Source organism: Pelophylax lessonae (genome assembly GCF_965119305.1).
Source record: "Pelophylax lessonae genome assembly, chromosome: 2".
Lineage (NCBI taxonomy): Eukaryota > Metazoa > Chordata > Amphibia > Anura > Ranidae > Pelophylax > Pelophylax lessonae.
The window spans coordinates 248,216,596-248,237,067 of NC_138769.1; the positions used below are offsets into that span (position 1 = coordinate 248,216,596).

The 20,472-nt window shown below is 44.6% G+C and overlaps 1 protein-coding gene across 3 annotated transcripts in view; it reads left to right on the forward strand.

Annotated features, from left to right (window-relative positions):
• KCND3 (potassium voltage-gated channel subfamily D member 3) overlaps positions 1 to 20,472 on the forward strand; it is a 752,547-nt gene that overhangs the window by 651,131 nt on the left and 80,944 nt on the right. The window lies entirely within an intron of this gene.

Genomic DNA, 20,472 nt, shown 5'->3' on the forward strand with positions numbered 1-20,472 from the left:
GTTAAATCTGGAGCAGCTTTGATTAGCAGCCAATCAGCTTCTAAGTTCAACTTGTTCAATTAAGCTTTGACCAAAAAATCCTGGAAGCTGATTGGTTTCTATACAGAGCTGCACTAGATTTTGCACTTTCCAGTTTTAGTAAATGAACCTTGAATGATTATCAAAGTATTCAATAGGACAATCTCTGAACAAAAAAAAAAAAAAACAACACTATTCCTATACACAGCAATGGTAATTAAACTGGGATAGCTGGTGAGATTGTCATACTTAACATTTTGTTGTTTGTACTTTAGAAGAAAGCTTGTCCTGAAAATGTGAATGTTAGTCAACAGACTGTACTAATTGTTTTCATTGCCAATGCACTAACATGACTACAATCGCCTTGAGCATATTTGATGCATGGACATTCCAGTTTTAGTCTGTCTACACACCGCAGTGTTTACAACAGGTTGCATGGTTTGTCATCCACATCAACAGGGCTGGACTGGGAATAAAATTCAGCCCTGGAAATAACTTCATACCAGCCCCATAGCATTATTATACCGGCCCAACAGCATAACACCATTATTTTCTTGTTCATAAAAGGGAAAACCATGCATTTTAACCACTTCCCGCCCGCCCTATTACAGATTGACGGCGGGAATGTGGTTGTGTTATCCTGACGGGATGTCATATGACGGCGGCAGGATAACACAGCTCTGGGCGCCCCCCGGGGAGCGGCGATCGGTGATGCGAGGTGTCAGTCTGACACCCTGCATCTCCGATCTCGGTAAAGAGCCTCTGACGGAGGCTCTTTACCATGTGATCAGCCGTGTCCAATCACGGCTGGTCACATAGTAAAACAGGAACAGCCGTTGATCGGCTTTCCTTAGTTCGTGCCTGACAGGCACGAGTAAAGGAGCGCCGATCGGCGGCTCCCCTGACAGGGGGGGGGTCGGCACTGGTAATCAGATCATTGATTACCAGTGCAGACCCTCGGGGGGGGATGCCACTAGATCCACCAGGGATGCCCACTATGACCCCAGGGATGCCCACTATGACCCCAGGGATGCCCACTATGACCCCAGGGATGCCCACTATGGCCACCAGGGATGGCAATCAGGGCTCAGGGAGCCCCCTATTGCCCTCCCCATCAGTGATGCCCACCAGTGTCCTCCCTATCAGTGCTGCCCACAAGTGCCCATCATTGCCATCCTTTAGTGTCGCCCACCAGTGCCCATTATTGCCCACCAGTGCCACCTATCAGTGCCCCTTAGTGCCCATCAGTGCCGCCCGTCAGTGCCGCCCATCAGTGCCCATCAGTGCCCACCAGTGCCACCTATCAGTGCCCATTAGTGCCCGTCAGTGCCACCTATCAGTGCCCATCAGTGCCACCTATCAGTGTCCATCAATGCCGCCTATCAGTGCCCAGCAGTATCTGTGCTACCTATCAGTGCCACATATCAGTGCCTATCAGTGCCGCATATTAGTGCCGCCTATCAGTGCCGCCTATCAGTGCCACCCCATCAGTGCCACCCCATCAGTGCCACCCCATCAGTGCCTCCTCATCAGTGCCTGTCAGTGCAGTCTCATCAGTGCTCATCAGTGCAGGAAAAAACTTATTTATTTACAAAATTGTATAACATAAACAAAAAACTTTTTTTTTTTTCAAACTTTTCGGTCTTTTTTTATTTGTTTAGCAAAAAGTAAAAATCGCACAGGTGATCAAATACCACCAAAAGAAAGCTCTATTTGTGGGGGGAAAATTACATAAATTTGGTGTAGGTACAGTGTTGCATGACCGCGCAATTGTCATTCAAATTGCAACAGCGCTAAAAGGGGAAAATTGGCCTGGGCAGGAAGGGAGGGAAGTGCCCTGTATTAAAGTGGTTAAAGTACATTTAAAGAGTGAATTATAGATAGATAAGACAGATATGAAAGTGCATAGGGCTTTATATATATATATATATATATATATATATATATATATATATATATATATATATGAGCAAATTTGGGTTAAAAGTGGTAAAAGTGTGGACATGGTACAGGAGATGGTCATGGGCTGTGTGGGCACGGTACAGAAGATGTCAGAGGCTGCGGACATGGTACAGGAGGACACGTCAGAGGCTGCGGGCATGGTACAGAAGATGCAGGGGCTGCGGACATGGTGCAGGAGATGCAGGGGCTCTGGACATGGTGCAGGAGATGCAGGGGCTGCGAACATGGTACAGGAGATGCAGGGGCTGCGGGCATGGTACAGGAGATGCAGGGGCTCTGGACATGGTACAGGAGATGCAGTGGCTGTGGGCATGGTGCAGGAGATGCAGGGGCTGCGGGCATGGTGCAGGAGATGCAGGGGCTGTGGGCATGGTGCAGGAGATGCAGGGGCTGCGGGCATAGTGCAGGGGCTACGGACATGGTATAGGAGATTCAGGGGCTGCGGGCATGGTGCAGGAGATGCAGGGGCTGTGGGCATGGCGCAGGGGCTGCCGGCATGGTGCAGGAGATGCAGAGGCTGTGGGCATGGTGAAGGGGCAGCGGGCACAGTGCAGAATATGCAGGGGCTGCGGGTATTGTGCAGGGGCTGCAGACATGGTACAGGAGATGCAGGGCTGTGGGCATAGTACAGGAAATGCAGGCTTGCCGGGATTGTGCAGGGGCTGCAGGCATGGTACAAGAAATACAGGGTTGTGGGCATGGTACAAGAGATGGGGGGCTGTGGGCATGGTACAAGAGATGCAGGGGCTGCGGGCATGGTGCAGGAGATGCAGGGACTGTGGGCATGGTGCAGGAGATTCAGGGGCTGCGGGCATGGTGCAGGTGCTGCAGACATGGCACAGCAGATGCAGGGCTGTGGGCATAGTACAGGAGATGCAGGCTTGCCGGCATTGTGCAGGGGCTGTGGAAATGGTACAGGAGATGCAGGGCTGCGGACATGGTAAAGGAGATGCAGGGCTATGGGCCTAGTGCAGGAGATACAGTGCTGCGGGCAAGGTACAGGAGAATCTCCTGTACCATGCCCGCAGTACTGCATCTCCTGAGGAGTCTCACTTACCTTTTTTTGAGGCGCCTTAAATTTAAAAATGGCGCAGATCAGCGCTGACCAGCGCCAACACGTCCCAGCGCATACGCCGTCTGCCCGGGAATAGCCGAACATGTACAGGCTTTCCCGAGTGGCGGCAAGTCATGCGCAATATGTATGTCGGGCCGGCCACGGCCATTTTTTTTTTTACAGGTTCTTAGCAGCCCCAGTGCAGTAGGAACTTGCCGAGAAATTTCACGGTATCCCGGTAGGCCAGTCCGACCCTGCACATCGACATTTGTCTTGCGGAGGCACATCCGAATTCTAAAGAGAGTGATAGAACTCTTAAAGCGGCTCTTCAGTCATTTTTCATCTTTACATCTATTAAATCTTCTGCCCTTGTTGTTTTAAATTTGGATAGTAAAACATTTTTTTTTTCTACAAGTAAATACCTTATACAGCCCACTTCCTCTTTCTTGTCTGGTAATTAGCCTAGGCTAATGACATCATGCCAGCAAGCGAGGGCGGGATGAGTCATAGGAGAGCCAAGGAGAGGTCAAGAGCTGCAGGGGGCTGGATGAGGGCGGAGATAACATAAAAACTGCAGAGATGCATGAGTATTCATCAAGAGAGGAGAAATGTGCAGACAAGCAGTGGTGTGAGTGTGTCTGTCAGTCTGTATATATGTTATGTGTGTGTGTATATGTATATGTATATATATATATATATATATATATATATATATATATATATATATATATACACTTTTTATATATATGTCTGTATATATATATATGTATATATATGTGTGTGTGTGTATATATATATATATATATATATATATATATGTGTGTGTGCCTCTGTGTGTCTGTGTAAATGACGTCATCTGTGACACAAGGGGGCGTGGTCTCCCGATGACGTCATCTGGCGGCCACGCCCCTAATGGCTATATAATAAGCTGCGGAGACCAGAGGCCGGCATAATCGCTGAAGACGTCGTCGGAGGAGGACCGGAGGAAGAAGGACAGCCGACAGCCGACAGCAAAAGAGCAGAAGACCAGAGAGGAGAAGACAAGAAGGGCGGACAGCAGAAGACCCCCGGAGAGGAGAAGACAGCAGAAGACCCCCAGAGAGGAGAAGACAAGAAGGGCGGACAGCAAAAGAGCAGAAGACCCTCGGAGAGGAGAAGACAGCAGAAGACCCCCGGAGAGAAGACAAGAAGGGCGGACAGCAAAAGAGCAGAAGACCCTCGGAGAGGAGAAGACCCCCGGAGAGGACAAGAGCCGGATGAAGATTTTTAATAAATTTTCCAAAACGTCTCCTGTCGTTATTTCCATACACTGCATTTTATGGGGTGAATGAGTAGGGGTACAGTGTACCCCATACCCATTCACATAGGGAGGGGGTCCGGGATCTGGGGGGGCCCCCTTGTTAAAGGGGGCTTCCAGATTCCGATGAGCCCCCTGCCCGCAGACCCCCACAACCACCGGCCAGGGTTGTGGGGATGAGGCCCTTGTCCTCATCAACATGGGGGCAAGGTGCTTTGAGGTGCGGGGTGCAGAGCCCCCCCTGCCCCAAAGCACCCACACCCCCCCCATGTTGAGGGCGTGTGGCCTGGTATGATCCAGGGGGGGTGGGGCCGCTCGCTCGTCCCCTCCCCTTTCCTGGCATGCCGGACTGCATGCTCGGATAAGAGTCTGGTATGGATTTTGGGGGGGACCCCACGCCGTTTTTTCGGCGCGGGGCTACCCTCAAATTCCATACCAGACCCGAAGGGCCTGGTTTGGAACCTGGGGGGGAACCCCACGCCGTTTTTTTCCCCATTTTGGCGTGGAGTTCCCCCTCAAGATTCTCACAGTGCAGGTCGCACCGCAAGTCGGATCACCTTGATCCGACCTGCGGTGTGACTTCCATTCAAATCAATAGGCTCCCATAGGGAACCATTGATTTTGAATGGAGGCAGAAAAAACGCTGCTAACAGCTACTGTGGCCAAACGTGCAATAACGCTAGTAGAAAAAGCTACTGAAAGCACGTTTTTACAGCTGCTGTTTCCCGGCGTTATGTAAACAGCTTTGGAGCACGTTTTTATGACGCCCTGTGTGCATGGAGCCTAAATCTCAGAAAAACAGTTACAAAATAGCCTAGTTATTCTTAGCCCAGTAAAAAGGATCCTCAAACTCAATCTGCTTGCTGGAAATGCAGAATATAAAATATTTGTTATTTTTAAAGCTGAACTACAGGTATGATCTTTATTACATAATTACATTGGTCTAGCTTGAACCTAAGGGAAAGCTGGGAATGCTGAAACCTACTGTAGTTGTCAACGCTCCCTTTTTCAGACTAACCACAGGTGTTCACTCGTTTAGCATTGCCTCCATTAACAGAATATTTTATATATTTTTTAATGATCTCTGATTGGAGGAGGAAGAAAGGATGGGTGATGACGTTATGATCTCCACTTCATTCAATCCAGAGGCGTAACTAGAACCTTCAGGACCCCGGTGAAAGAAACCATGAAGGGCCCACGGACCCCTGGCCGGGGCCCTTCCCTTCAAGCCTGGGGCTCTTCCCACTGATCATCATGCCCTTTACTCTTGTTGCTGGGCCCTTTATTACAGTCCCGCAGCGGGACCCTTTCACAAGTTTTGCAGTGGGCCCCCTCCTGCCATCTTGGAGCCTCCCCACGATGATGGAATGCCAGGGCCAAGTTGCAAGTGTGACCTTTGTGATCCTGAAAGTTCACCCACTGGTGTCAGTAGTTTTTATTTTTTGGTATTTTAATTGTATTATTTTTTATCATTTTATTTTATTTTCTAACTATGTCACTGACTATGACTCTGTCCATTCAGAAAAGGAAGAAGCTGGTAAATTACATATTTACTGGCCCCTTCCGGGTTCTCTATTGTGACACATTCCCTGCAGCAGCCGGCAGGAGATGGGAGGGAGCACAGTGGGGGGGGGGGGGACCAAGGGAGCACACAGGAGCCCAGAGACAGCAGAACACAAGTGAACTGGATAGGGGGAATGGCAAGGGCAGCATACAGAGGAACCAATCTCCTCCATTTTCCTCCTGCAGCTACAGGAGGAAAAGAGAGGACAGTGATTTCTCTACATGCTACCACCGCTGCCTCTCCTATCCAGGTGTACAGGGGAGCCGCACAGGCCCCCTGGAGCATGGGGCCCGGTTGTAATTGCACCCCTGCAACCCCTGTAGTTACGCCCCTGATTTAATCAAAGAACAACTTTTATACATCGAAAAATATACATGGCATTCTACAGTGATTTTTAGCTTCCCTAGAGGTCCTTCATATTTGAACTATGCATGCTTACATTGGAGCAAGCTGGATTTTTGTATCAGTATGCATAAAGATCATATCTGGAGTTCAGCTTTAGGTTCTGATCATAATAAAGAAAGAAAATATACAAAAGCAATATATTCATTTTAAAATGATTAAAGTCTGATTGTTATAGGTTACTGTGTACTGCACAGAATAATTCCACATTGGGCTTTCTTAAAATATCTGAGCTGCAACTATTCTAGTCATATGACTCATTTAAGAAGTTGTTTTATTCTGACTCTAGGATCATTGTTTTAAATTGCATTTTTCAATAATCTTGCTAATTGCTAGAGGAAATTAGAAAGGTTCACGGCTAAAATTAGCATACACTCCATGAGCTAGTGTATTCACTAGATGGAAATACAGGTGTTAAATGCAAAAATGACAGCAGACAGAGAAAAACACGTCTTCTGTCGAGTTACTGGAAGCCACAGATTTAGTGCCCCCTTAACAAGACATAACAAACAATAAATACATTTTCATTAAGCAGGACTGTTTTTCCTTCTGACTGATTTATTGAATCCACCCTTTTCTTTTTTTCACAGAAAACTTGCTGCTAGTTATTATTTATGCTAAATCGCCAATTGCTAAATTAACCGACAGAAACGGCAATCGTACACAGCTGTTCAGTAAGAGTTCAGTACATTAGCACCAGATCCCTCATAAACCAAGAAAACAAAGTCTATGTAATAGCTTAAGCTTTGGTCAGGAATGCAAATGGGAAAACTATGAATGCCGTTGAAGCTAAAGGCACATTTCTATTACCCCATCTGCAAGCTGCTAAGTTATGTTTTAATTAGGAATATGTATTAAAGTTAGAAAGGAGACTGAGGCTATTTCAAACTGTGAGTACATTCAAACAGTTTAGATGCAGTGTTACAGGAAAACAGCTATATGAGAGGGAAAAATGATTTGCATATAAACTATTTAAACATCTAAGGATTTGCTACTCTGTTTAGCCAGTCTTGTAATTTGCATGCTCCTGCTACTCTACATGGCAGGTAAATGACTTTGCTATTTCCTGGTTCAGCTTTACAGCTTCCTCTATTGACTTCCTGGTCATTAGACAAAGAACGAGCACTGTGATAATACTGATCCTTTGTTCATTGAGCATGCTGGAGATTGAGACTTGACAATAAAAGCAGCAAACCTGAACTGTGAAATGGAGGTGTAAACACTAGTACAGATTCCGGAACGTTCAATTTTTTTCATGCCTCTCCCTGCTAATACTTTGGCTTACTGATTCTCAAGAATGAATACAAAGCCCAGCTGTCAATGATAGGTAGGAAAAGGCTTGGAATTCTAAATGAAGAGTATGTAAAATGGTTCCTGGCTTTTTTTCGGGAAAAAAACATTATCCTTACAATGGGCACAATTGATAAGATTGTATATTCCAAGCTGATCTCGTATATGTTTATCTAAAATATAAACAATAAAAAGACTGTACAATATAAATGCTCATTTGTGTATTTTATTGAAATTATTTCAACAATAAAACACACATTTGTCTGATAGCATGGCCCCCACTAGGCACTGTGACTAATTTCACCAAGTGTCTGATAGCATGACCCACACTAGGCACTGTGACTAATTTCACCAAGTGTCTGATAGCATGGCCCCCACTAGGCACTGTGGCTTCTTTCACCAAGTGTCTGATAGCATGGCCCCCCACTAGGCACTGTGGCTTCTTTCACCAAGTGTCTGATAGCATGGCCCCCACTAGGCACTGTGGCTTCTTTCACCAAGTGTCTGATAGCATGGCCCCCACTAAGCACTGTGGCTTCTTTCACCAAGTGTCTGATAGCATGGCCTTCACTAGGCACTGTGTCTTCTTTCACCAAGTGTCTGATAGCATGGCCTGCACTAGGCACTGTGGCTTATTTCACAAAGTGTCTGATAGCATGGCCCCCACTAGGCACTGTGGCTTCTTTCACCAAGTGTCTGATAGCATGGCCCCTACTAGGCACTGTGGCTTCTTTTACCAAGTGTCTGATAGCATGGCCCCTACTAGGCACTGTGGCTTCTTTTACCAAGTGTCTGATAGCATGGCCCCTACTAGGCACTATGGCTTCTTTCACTAAGTGTCTGATAGCATGGCCCCCACTAGGCACTGTGGCTTCTTTCACCAAGTGTCTAATAGCATGGCCCCCACTAAGCACTGTGGCTTCTTTCACCAAGTGTCTAATAGCATGGCCCCCACTAAGCACTGTGGCTTCTTTCACCAAGTGTCTAATAGCATGGCCCCCACTAGGCACTGTGGCTTCTTTCACCAATTGTCTGATAGCATGGCCAACACTAGGCACTATGGCTTCTTTCACCAAGTGTCTGATAGCATGGCCCCCACTAGGCACTGTGGCTTCTTTCACCAAGTGTCTGATAGCATGGCCCCCACTAGGCACTGTGGCTTCTTTCACCAAGTGTCTAATAGCATGGCCCCCACTAAGCACTGTGGCTTCTTTCACCAAGTGTCTAATAGCATGGCCCCCACTAGGCACTGTGGCTTCTTTCACCAATTGTCTGATAGCATGGCCCCCACTAGACACTGTGCCTTCTTTCACCAACTGTCTGATAGCATGGCCCCTACTAAGCAATTTGGCTTATTTCACCAAGTGTCTGATAGCATGGCCCCCACTAGGCACTGTGGCTTCTTTCACCAAGTGTCTAATAGCATGGCCCCTACTAGGCACTGTGGCTTCTTTCACCAAGTGTCTAATAGCATGGCCCCCACTAGGCACTGTGGCTTCTTTCACCAATTGTCTGATAGCATGGCCCCCTTCTTTCACCAAGTGTCTGATAGCATGGCCCCCACTAGGCACTGTTGCTTCTTTCACTAAACCCTATCTCATTATTATATCCAGTAGTGATGTAGGGGTTCATTTGAGGAACTAAAGTTCCCAGTAGGGAAAACGTTATACAGTACGACACAGCTGGAGTTTTAGAATAGCAGTTGCATCCAGAGCTCTTCAAAGGAGCTTTCAACATACTGGCTGCCAGAGAGAGCCATATAAATCTTCTTCTTTTACTGGGAGCTTTTGTTTCCAGTTTCTTTCAGAGGCAACAGTCACTTTAATTTTATGTTTCAATATATTTGCTGAAAGGTTTTTCCAAAAAAAGGCATAAATTGTAGGCAACGAATACCATCAAGGATAGGGCCCATAACACAGGTGGAACATATCAAAACATCAAGAATAAATATAGAAAGGGGGATCTAAATAGCATACCACCAATCATGTTCAACAGGTTGCCATAAAAAAGTATAAGTTCAACATAAAATAAAAATAAAATGTATTATAAAAGCATACATCATTCCTACTCAGAAAACCCCCACGAGGGGAATATTAGAACCTATACTACTCCACTACGCACCGGCAAGCCAGTATGTGGGTCATGAAAATGAAAGATTGTAGTTTAATTATATATATATATATATATATATATATATATATATATATATATATATACAGTATTTCACAAAAGTGAGTACACCCCTCACATTTTTGTAAATATTTTATATTATCTTTTCATGTGACAACACTGAAGGAATGACACTTTGCTACAATGTAAAGTAGTGAGTGTACAGCTTGCATAATAGTGTAAATTTGCTGTCCCTTCAAAATAACTCAACACACCTTACGTGGAAATGTCCAAATTGGGCCCAAATTGTTAATATTTTGTGTGGCCACCATTATTTTCCAGCACTGCTTTAACCCTCTTGGTCATGGAATTCGCCAGAGCTTCACAGGTTGTCACTGGACTTCCACTCCACCATGATGACATCACAAAGCTGGTGGACCTTGCGCTCCTCCACATTCCATTTGAGCATGCTCCACAGATGCCCAATAGGGTTTAGGTCTGGAGACATGCTTGGCCAGTCCATCACCTTTACCCTCAACTTCATTAGCAAGGCAGTGATTGTCTTGGAGGTGTGTTTGGGGTCGTTATCATGTTGGAATACTGCCCTGCGGGTCAGTCCCGAAGGGAGGGGATCATACTCTGCTTCAGTATTTTACAGTACATGTTGGCATTCATGGTTCCCTCAATGAACTATAGCTCCCATGTGACGGCAGCACTCATGCAGCCCCAGACCATGACACTCCCACTACCATGCTTGACTGTAGGCAAGACATACTTATCTTTGTACTCCTCACCTGGTTGCCACCACACATGCTTGACACATCTGAGCCAAATAAGTTTATCTTGATCTCATCAGACCACAGGACATGGTTCCAGTAATCCAATGTATTTAGTCTGCTTGTCTTCTGCAAACTGTTTGCGGGCTTTCTTGTGCATCATCTTTAGAGGGGGCTTCCTTCTGGGATGACATGCATGCAGAGCAATTTGATGCAGTGTGCGGTGTATAGTCTGAGCACTGACAGACTGACCCCCCACCCCTTCAACCTCTGCAGTAATGCTGGCAGCGCTTATTTGTCTATTTCCCAAAGACAACCTCTGGATATTATGCTGTGCATGTGCACTCAACCTCTTTGGTCGACCATGACGAGGCCTGTTCTGAGGGGAACCTGTCCTGTTAAACCACTGTATGACCATGCTGCAGGCCAGTTTCAGGGTCTTGACAATCTTCTTATAGCCTAGGCCATCTTTATGTAGAGCAACAATTTTATTTTTCAGATCCTCAGAGAGTTCTTTGAAAAGAGGTGCCATGTTGAATTTCCTGTGACCAGTATAAGAGAGTGAGAGCGATAACACCAAATTTAACACACCTGCTCCCCATTCATACCTGAGACCTTGTAACATTAGCGAGTCACATGACACCGGGGAGGGAAAATGGCTAATTAGGCCCAATTTGGACATTTTCACTTAGGGGTGTACTCACTTTTGTTGCCAGCGGTTTAGACATTAATGGCTGTGTGTTGAGTTATTTTGAGGGGACAGCAAATTTACACTGTTATACAAGCTGTACACTCAATACTTTAAATTGCAGCAAAGTGTAATTTCTTCAGTGTTGTCACGTTGTCACATGAAAAGATATAAAAATTTTTTTACAAAAATGTGAGGGGTGTACTCACTTTTGTGAGATACGGTATATATATATATATATATATATATATATATATATACACACATTTGCGGAGAAAGATGAGGTGAAAACATTTCATACCTGGTATATGTGATTATTAAGTTTGCAGAAAGTCACATAACTCCAAATTGGCATGCATTCCTTCTCTTTATATTAGTACAGCTTTGTGTAGACTGGGGAGGATAGCAATATAGACTCCTTCATCACATCCTCCTGACATGCTCACTTGGATAAGTGTTCTACACACACATGTTCTCATAACCTAATCCTCCTTTCACTCTCCACCTCAAAACTTCCTCCCCATGCAGTACATTGCCCAGTGTCAATGCACTACAACGGGGACACGGGAATATAATATTATAATATATATATTACCTTCAAACCATAACATGTAATTCATAGACAGACATTTTACTACATATTGTACTAGTTTAGTGTAAAAAAAAAAAAAAAATGGCAAATCCAGTGTGCACAATATGCATCTAATATCTGTACCTGCTGGGGTGTTTAGAAAAAAAAAAAAAAGCACTTGAACAAAAATAAGTTTGCACCACAAATACTTTCCTGATCTAAAGAGTGCTAGTTCATGAATTTTATATTTACAACTTTCAGTCTGACAAAGAAAAATACCTTTATACTTTAAACTACAGAAGTTTGTAAATCATGAAACTAGGCTGGAAAAGTAGTTCAAAATACATTCATTTTAGTTGAGTTTTTCACTGCTTGCCTAGAATTCTGTTTTATGTTTTTACCATGTAAAAAAGAAATTCTATTGACAGATTTTGTGATTTTTGTCATTGTGTTTTATTATAATGAATAATACTTTTTTTTAGCTCCATACTCAATGGTACTGATCAGCACTGCAGTTGGATGCAGAGGCATTCTAAAATAGATATGACATGAGAATGTCATTCTTGTTTAATTTTTGTTGGCAAATTTAGCTTTCCACCTCTTCTTCTCATGTCCAGCTAATGGGTAAGCATGCATGCTGTGCTTTGGCATTTGCCCGTTTCATTAGTGTTAAAAAGCTACACCCAACATCGGACTACAGTTAAGCGTTACATCAGTTAACGCTAGGTATATAGTAAATCTGGCTCAATGCAGTGACTATAAACCTAAGCAAATATATCTGTTCTTCTAAGATCTAGTACTTCATCAGTCCCGTCTGTCAGTTGTTTTAGTGAAGCAATGGGAAATTGCATCCTCACCATCAAATCTCAGGGAGAACCATCTCTCACCTGCTTGTTATAAAGAAGATATACCTAATCAGTGACATGCTGCCTCCTCTTCACAACACTAGCTGGCCTCAGTGTCACTTGTAGGATATACTGTATATATTAATATATATAGTATCATGAAGAGCTTGGGATCAACTGTCAGCCACTTGTAAAAGAAACAGTCTTTATTGGACTCCCAAATAAGTAAACAAAATTAGCTTTCTTCAGCAAAATAAACTGTCTGTAACCCTGGTACAATCAAAACAACATAATGGCTCACTGCCAATAGTGTAGCCCAACACTTGGCTTTAATGTTCCTGTCTGCTTTAGGGGTCCTGCAAAGACCGCAGGAGCTCAGCAAAACAACATCTTAAAGCGGAGTTCCACCCTAAAATTATACTTACCTCCATCTCCTTGCTCCGGGTCACCTGAAAAACAAATGGATAATCGCAATTTTTTTTTTTTTTTACTTACCTTGTTTAGAAGAAAATATACTCACCTAACTTCCTCTTCCTCCCCTCGGCGGCCATGGCGATTGGTCACTTCCTGGCTTGCAATGATTCCTGGGAGCTGAACGTCATCGCTCCCACATGAATCAATGAGCCTGCACTGGCCCCGACGTCAGTTCCGGTGCAGGCGCCGTCATACCTTGCTAAACAGCTTCTGGGCATGCCCAGAGGCTGTGCAGGGATGACGCTGCGGCACCGGAAGTGACGGCGGGGCCGGTGCAGTGCATCGTGGGACCGAAGAAGACGGAGGAGGACACAGAAGAGGATTGCGCTGGCTTCAAGCTGCCCACACCTGAGATAGCAGCGCTGGACAATACATTTTCAAGGTAAGTATTTCTTCTAAAAGGTAAGTGCAACCCGGGACAGATCAGAGGCTAGCCATTGTGGAATTGCACTAGCCCTGACTGTCCCGGGGGTATTTTTATTAAAAAAACTTTCCCAGGGTGGAACTCCGCTTTAAGCCTCATACACACAATCAGATTATCGGATGAATTTTCGTCCGTTTTTTTGTTTCATGCTAATCTCATATGGAAAGTGAAGAGGTTATTTTCATCCAAAAATTCTCGTACGACAGAATTCAACTTCAGAAGTGATGTAATGTGTTGAATTGTTTTGTATGTATTATTTCATTTCCTAGTATGCGTAGTCTTTCTCTTATGATTTTTTTCAGGCGAAAACTATACTAATTAAACAAAAATCGGACATTGTGTTCACGTATGATAAAAATTTTATAGCCTGCACATCCAGCTTTTGTTGTTCGAAAATTTGTAACTGTCTGTCAAAAGCACCAAACTAACGATTAGAAAATCGGCAGATCATTCGTCGGATGAAATTTTACTTACGATTTTCTTATCATGTGTACGGGCCTTTAGTTACCAGACCGCCCACACTTGTTCACAGCTGTGAACACCTCCACTACCTCACAATGTATTGCATTTTTGCTGCTTCTTTTCAGACCTCCCCTGCAGCCAGGGTAACCTTTTTGGGACCAAAGCTCCGGTAATCAGGGTATGGAGGCTCTCTATCACACAAAGTCTCTCCAAGTCTCCAAATTCCAGGTCGCAAATGAGGACTTATTAATCCAGAGAGTACTGTAAATCAGTTCTCTCCTATTCAAGTGGACTACCCTGGAAGCCCTCACCCAGAGGAAACCCCTGAGTACTAAAAAAAATATCTCTTATTGTCCCCCTTGAAGAATATGTTACCCCAACATTTCATATTCTAGATATGTGTCTGTTGTACCATGTACTTATATTAAAGTACCATATATTTCTATTAAAGTACCCTGTCCTCTACGAATTGCTTCCTTCGTGTGAAATACCTGATGATGCTGCCAGACCCCCTGCTTTCCTATTTCAAACTGACCATGTTAGGCATAGAAGCACATCCATCCCAGTGCAGTCAGTTATTCTGTGCTGGGACCGCTGCCTGCATGTCCTCCAATGGCCAATACATGTGCCGTCACACCCTTCTTGCACAGCTATTCAGCAGGAAAATCGGTGTACAGCAGCTTTTCCAACCCCACCTCTCTAAGCCCCTAATGCAGCTGAGAACAGAGACTATGTGATCATTTAAAAAAATAAAAAATAAAATAAGGTTTTTATAAGGCTATATATATATACACACACACACACACACACACTATATTACCAAAGGTATTGGGATGCCTGCCTTTACACGGACATGAACTTTAATGGCATCCCGGTCTTAGTCCGTAGGGTTTAATATTGAGTTGGCCCACCATTTGCAGCTTTAAAAGCGTCATCTCTTCTGGGAAGGCAGTCCAGAAAGTTTAGGAGTGTGTCTATGGGAATTTTTGACCATTCTTTCAGAAGCACATTCGTGGGGTCAGGCACTGATGTTTGACAAGTAGGCCTGGCTTGCAGTCTCTGCTCTAATTCATCCCAAAGGTGTTCTATCTGGTTGAGGACAGAACTCTGTGCAGGCCAGCCAAGTTCCTCCACCCCAAACTCACTCATCCATGTCTTTATGGACCGTGTGGGGTTGTTTTTCAGGGGTTGGGCTTGGGCCCTTAGTTCAAGTGAAGGGAATTCTTAAGGCGTCAGCATACTAAGACATTTTGGTAAATTTCATGCTCCTAACTTTGTTGGAACAGTTTGGGGATGGCCCCTTCTTGTTCTAACATGAGCGCACCAGTACACAATCAAAGTCTATAAAGACATGGATGAATGAGTTTGGGGTGGAGGTACTTGACTGGCCTGCACAGAGTCCTAACCTCAACCCAATAGAACATCTTTGGGAGGAATTAGAGCGGAGACTGAGAGCCAGGTCTTTTCATCCACACCAGTGTCTGACCTCACAAATGAGCTTCTGGAAGAATGGTCAAACATGGTTACGTAGTTACATAGTTAGTCAGGTTGAAAAAAGACCATCTAGTTCAACCAATAAAAAAAAACAAAAAAAAAACCATAAATACCCATATACACAATCCAATACCCACAGTTGATCCAGAGGAAGGTGACAAACCCCAGTAAAGCATGATCTAATTTGCTCCAGCAAAGGAAAAAAATCCTCCCTGATCCCCCAAGAGGCAATCTAATATTCCCTGGATCAACTTTACCTATAAATGTGAGTACCCAGACCTTCCTATAGACACACTCCTAAACCTTATGGACAGCCTTCTTAGAAGAGTTGAAGCTGTTATAGGGTGGGCCAACTTAATTTTGAACCCTACGGACTAAGACTGGAATGCCATTAAAGTTCATGGTTACATAGTTTGTGAGGTTGAAAAAAGACATCGGTCCTCAACCTATGATGTGTTTGTGTTTGCTGTTAACCGTACATTGAATACCCCTGTATGCTGTGGTCTTTAAGGTGCCCATCTAATAGTTTTTTGAAACTATCGATGCTCCCTGCTGATACGACTGCTTGTGGAAGAGAATTCCACATCCATACTGCTCTGACATCAAAGAACCCCTTACGTATTTTAAGGTTAAACCGTTTTTCCTCTTTTTTTACCGTTTTAGTGAGTGGCCACGTGTCTTATTGTATTCCCTTTCTCTGAAAAGTTTGTTCCTTATGCTAGGGTCATCACCAGTACAGTATTTGTACATTGATATCATATCCCCTCTCAAGCATCTCTTCTCCAGAGAGAATAAGTTCAATGCTTGTAGTCTTTCCTCATAGCTGATGTCCTCCATTCCCCTAATTATTTTTGTTGCCCTTCCCTGGACTCTCTCCAGTTCCAGTTCCAGCACATCCTTTCTGAGGACCAGTGCCCAGAACTGGACAGCATACTCCAGATGTGGCCGGACCAGAGTCTTGTAGAGTGGGAGAATAATCTCTTTATTTCTGGAGTGAATCCCCTTTTTTATACATGCCAGTTGTTTGTTGGCTTTGCTTGCAGGGGCTTGGCATTGCATGCCACTGCCAAGCCTGTTGTCCACTAGTACCCCCAGGTCCTTTTCCATCTTGGATTCACCTAGAGGTTCCCCCCTAGTGAGTAGCTTGCTTTTGTGTTTTTGATGCCCAAGTGCATTACTTTATATTTTTCAACATTAAACCTCATCTGCCATGTAGTTTCCCACCCCATTATTTTGTTCAGGTCTGCTTGTAAGGTTTCCACATCCTGCATAGAAGATATTGGCATGCTTAGTTTAGTATCATCTGCAAATACAGAGATTGTGTTGGATATCCCCTCCTCTAGATTGTTCATGAATAAATTAAACAGGATTGGTCCCAGGACAAAACCTTGGGGGACCCCACTTTCCACACCCGCCCAATCCGAGTACTCCCCATTTATCACCACCCCTGGAGCCAGTTTTCTATCCAGGTACTCACCCTATGGTCCATACCTATGTACCTTAGTTTGTACAGTAAGCGTTTGTGGGGAACGGTGTCAAATGCCTTTGCAAAATTCAGATACACCACATCCACAAGCTTTCCTTTATCTAGGTGGCAACATGTGCATGTAAAGGCAGGCATTCCAATACTTTTGGTAATATAGTTAGTGTGTGTGTGTGTATACACAGACAAACACAAGAGTTTTGCCTATAATTTCTATTTTAAAGTGAATGGGCTGTTTTACAAGGTAAGGTTTCACATATACTTTAAGGGGTCCACAACTCAACCAATGGGGAAATATACCTGCCATCCGGGACACTCTACGCTAGTAGCAAGACCCCCTGTGTTCCTCAGTGTTCCATTCAACATTTACTGTGCTTCTTTGTATTGCCTCCATGCCCTTGTGCTTCTTCCCTGTGTTGCCCATTGATCCTTCTTGCATTTCCTCAATGTTGTTTGTGCTGTCAGCCCTGTGTACCCTCTGCCTATGTCCCTCCTGTTCATTTGTCTGTTTTTTACCTGAGTTTTCTTGTACATTTCTTCCTGTTTGTCTGCTCCAGTCTGTTTCTGTGTGTGTCTGTCAGTCCCTCATTACCTTTACCTGCATTCCCTGCCTATGTTTCTCCCCTGTTTCTCTGTGTGTTTTCATTTACTTCTGCTTGTTTCCCTGTGTACTCACTTCCTCAGTGCTGCAAGAGATTCTTACCAGCTCTTGGTTGAGGCCTGCTCAGGTGAGTTAGAGGACTGCAACCTGAACACAGCATCAAAGCACAACTTCTCTACCCTCAGGAGCTCTGGTGAAGACCAGGTGATGTCATAGACCCTGCGTCTCAGGAGTCTCACTGTTGTTAAAGCGGAGTTCCACCCTGGATTTTTTTTTTTTTTTAATACCCCCGGGACAGTCAGGGCTAGTACATTCCACAATGGCTAGCCTCTGATCTGTCCCGGGTTGCACTTACCTGTTAGGACAAATACTTACCTTGAAAACGTCTTGTCCAGTGCTGCCATCTCAGATGTGGGCAGCTTGAAGCCAGCAAGATCCCCTTCGGCGTCTTCTTCCGCCTTCTTTGGTCCCACGATGCTCTGCGCCGGCCCCGACGTCACTTCCGGGTCGCGCGCGTCATCCCTCTACAGCTTCTGGGCATGCCCAGAAGCTGTTTAGAAGGGGATGAGGCGCGCGACCCGGAACTGACGTCGGGGCCGGTGCAGGCGCAATGATTCCTGGGAGCTATGACGTTCAGCTCCCAGGAATCATTGCAGAGCCAGGAAGTGACGACGGGCCGCGGCCGAGGAAGGAGGAAGAAGGAAGTAAGGTAAGTATTTTTTCTTCGCTACGAGGTAAGTAAAAAAAAAAAAAAAATGCGATTATCCATTTCTGTTTCAGGTGACCCGGAGCGAGAAGATGGAGGTAAGTATTAAATTAGGGTGGAACTCCACTTTAAACTAACAGCCAGCCAGGTCCTCTGTGTGTCCAAGCTGTGGCTTTTGCCACCATCAACCCAGCTGCTGCAAATACTGGTCAGCTTCTCCACCCCTAGTAGGAGTGGGTTCCCAATCTTTGACAGGGTCTTTTCATCTTGTTTAACAACAAGATCAAGAGTGTTTGATCAACCTATCAGCTTCCTTACCATCTTAGTACAAAATGAAAAAAATGAATATCAAGGGGAAGATTAAACTGCTAAAAGAGAGACCAATGGCCTAGGGTATAGCTTAATTGTTTGTAAGCATGAAAGACACCTAGATGCATATATAGATTGAACTTATACTGTATGCTGGATGTTTGTTGTATTTATATGATCTTTGCTAAGATATAAACAGACGATCTTAGTATTTTGAAGGGGACTCTTAAGGAATCTGTTATTGTATTATTTTAACTATACCTTGTTGGACTTATCATCTGTTTCTTGCATCCAACAAACACTACACTCTCTAGAAAATAACTGAGGTTGCCTAGAATTTGCTTGAAGAAGGTTGCATCCTACACCAGTTTCCAGTTTCAATAATAATTATAATTTTTTAAATATTATTAACCACTTTCCTCCTGTGCTATTGCCGAAAGACGGCTACAGCACAAGCTTCCAGTGCTGGGAGGGCGTCAATAGACTTCCTCCTGTGATTGCACTGCTTGCATATCCCCTGCAGGGCGGCACGCTCTGTGATCATCGAGTCCTTTGAATTTAGCTGATCACAGAACAGGGTAAAGGGCCAATCACAGCGGCCCTTTACCCCCTTATCAGCTGTCAGCCAATGACAGCTGATCACGGAAGTAAACAGAAGCCGGTTATCGACTTTTTTTTCTCCTCACGATTAGCATGAGGAGAATAGAAGAAAGCTGGTAACCGTCTCCTGTTACAGGTACAACGGTCCCAATCTGTGCCCGCCAGTGCTGCTAATCAGTGCCAACTAGTGCCGCCTATCAGTGCCCATCAGTGTTGTCAATCAGTGCCTCATGATCAGTGTCACATATCAGTGTCGCCTATCAGTGCCACCTATAAGTGCCTGTTAATGCCCACCAGTGCCACCAATCAGTGCCCACCAATGCTGCCAATCAGTGCCCACCAATGCCACTTATCAGTGCCCATCAGTGTTGTCAATCAGTGCCTCATCAGTGTCACCTATCAGTTTCGCCTATCAGTGCCACCTATAAGTGCCTGTTAATGCCACCTATCAGTGCAGCCTCATCAGTTCTGCCTCATCAGTGCCCACCAGTGCCACCTATCATTGCCCATCAGTGCTGCCAATCAGTGCCTCATCATCAGTGTCACCTATCAGTGCCACCTACCAGTGCCATTCAGTGCCACCTATCAGTGCCCATCCGTGCCACCTATCAGTGCAGCCTCATTAGCTCCGCCTCATCAGTGCTCATCAGTGCAGCCTATCAGTGCCCATCAGCCTCATAAGTGCACCAGTGAAGGAGCAAAATTACCTGTTTGCAACATTTTATAACAAACTATGAAAAAAATATTTTTCACAATTTTTGGTCTTTTTTTGTTTCTTTAGCTAAAAATAAAAAACCCAGTAGTGATTAAATACCACCAAAAGAAAACTCTATTTGTGTGAAAAAAATTATAAAAACGTTGTTTGGGTACAGTGTTGCATGACTGCGCAATTGTTATTCAAAGTGCAACAGCGCTAAAAGCTGAAAATTGGCCTGAGCAGGAAGGGAGTATAAGTGCCCAGTAAGCAAGTGGTTAACAACATCACCTACTTGGGTATTTATCTGATTATTGTCTAAGCCCTAATGAACCCGGCAATGCTGGTGATAGGAGATTCACTACTAATGAAGAAATTACCCAAACTGCTATTTCAGTTGTGGTTGCATACTGGCGGTCTTACACACCCCTTAGCTTGTCGTGTTTCTCAGGGACTCCGGCAGTGTGCTCTCATTTCTGGGGTTATTGGCTCTCCACTCCAAGTAGTCTCTTGCTGTGTTCTTTGCAAAGTTCAGTGCTTTGCACTGGAGATGGCAATCGTGTGAACCAGGGATTTCAACTGCAGAGATTACAAAGAGCAAAGGGAAGCTTGTTAGTGATTCATTGGTTTGCATATATAAAAATTGTTC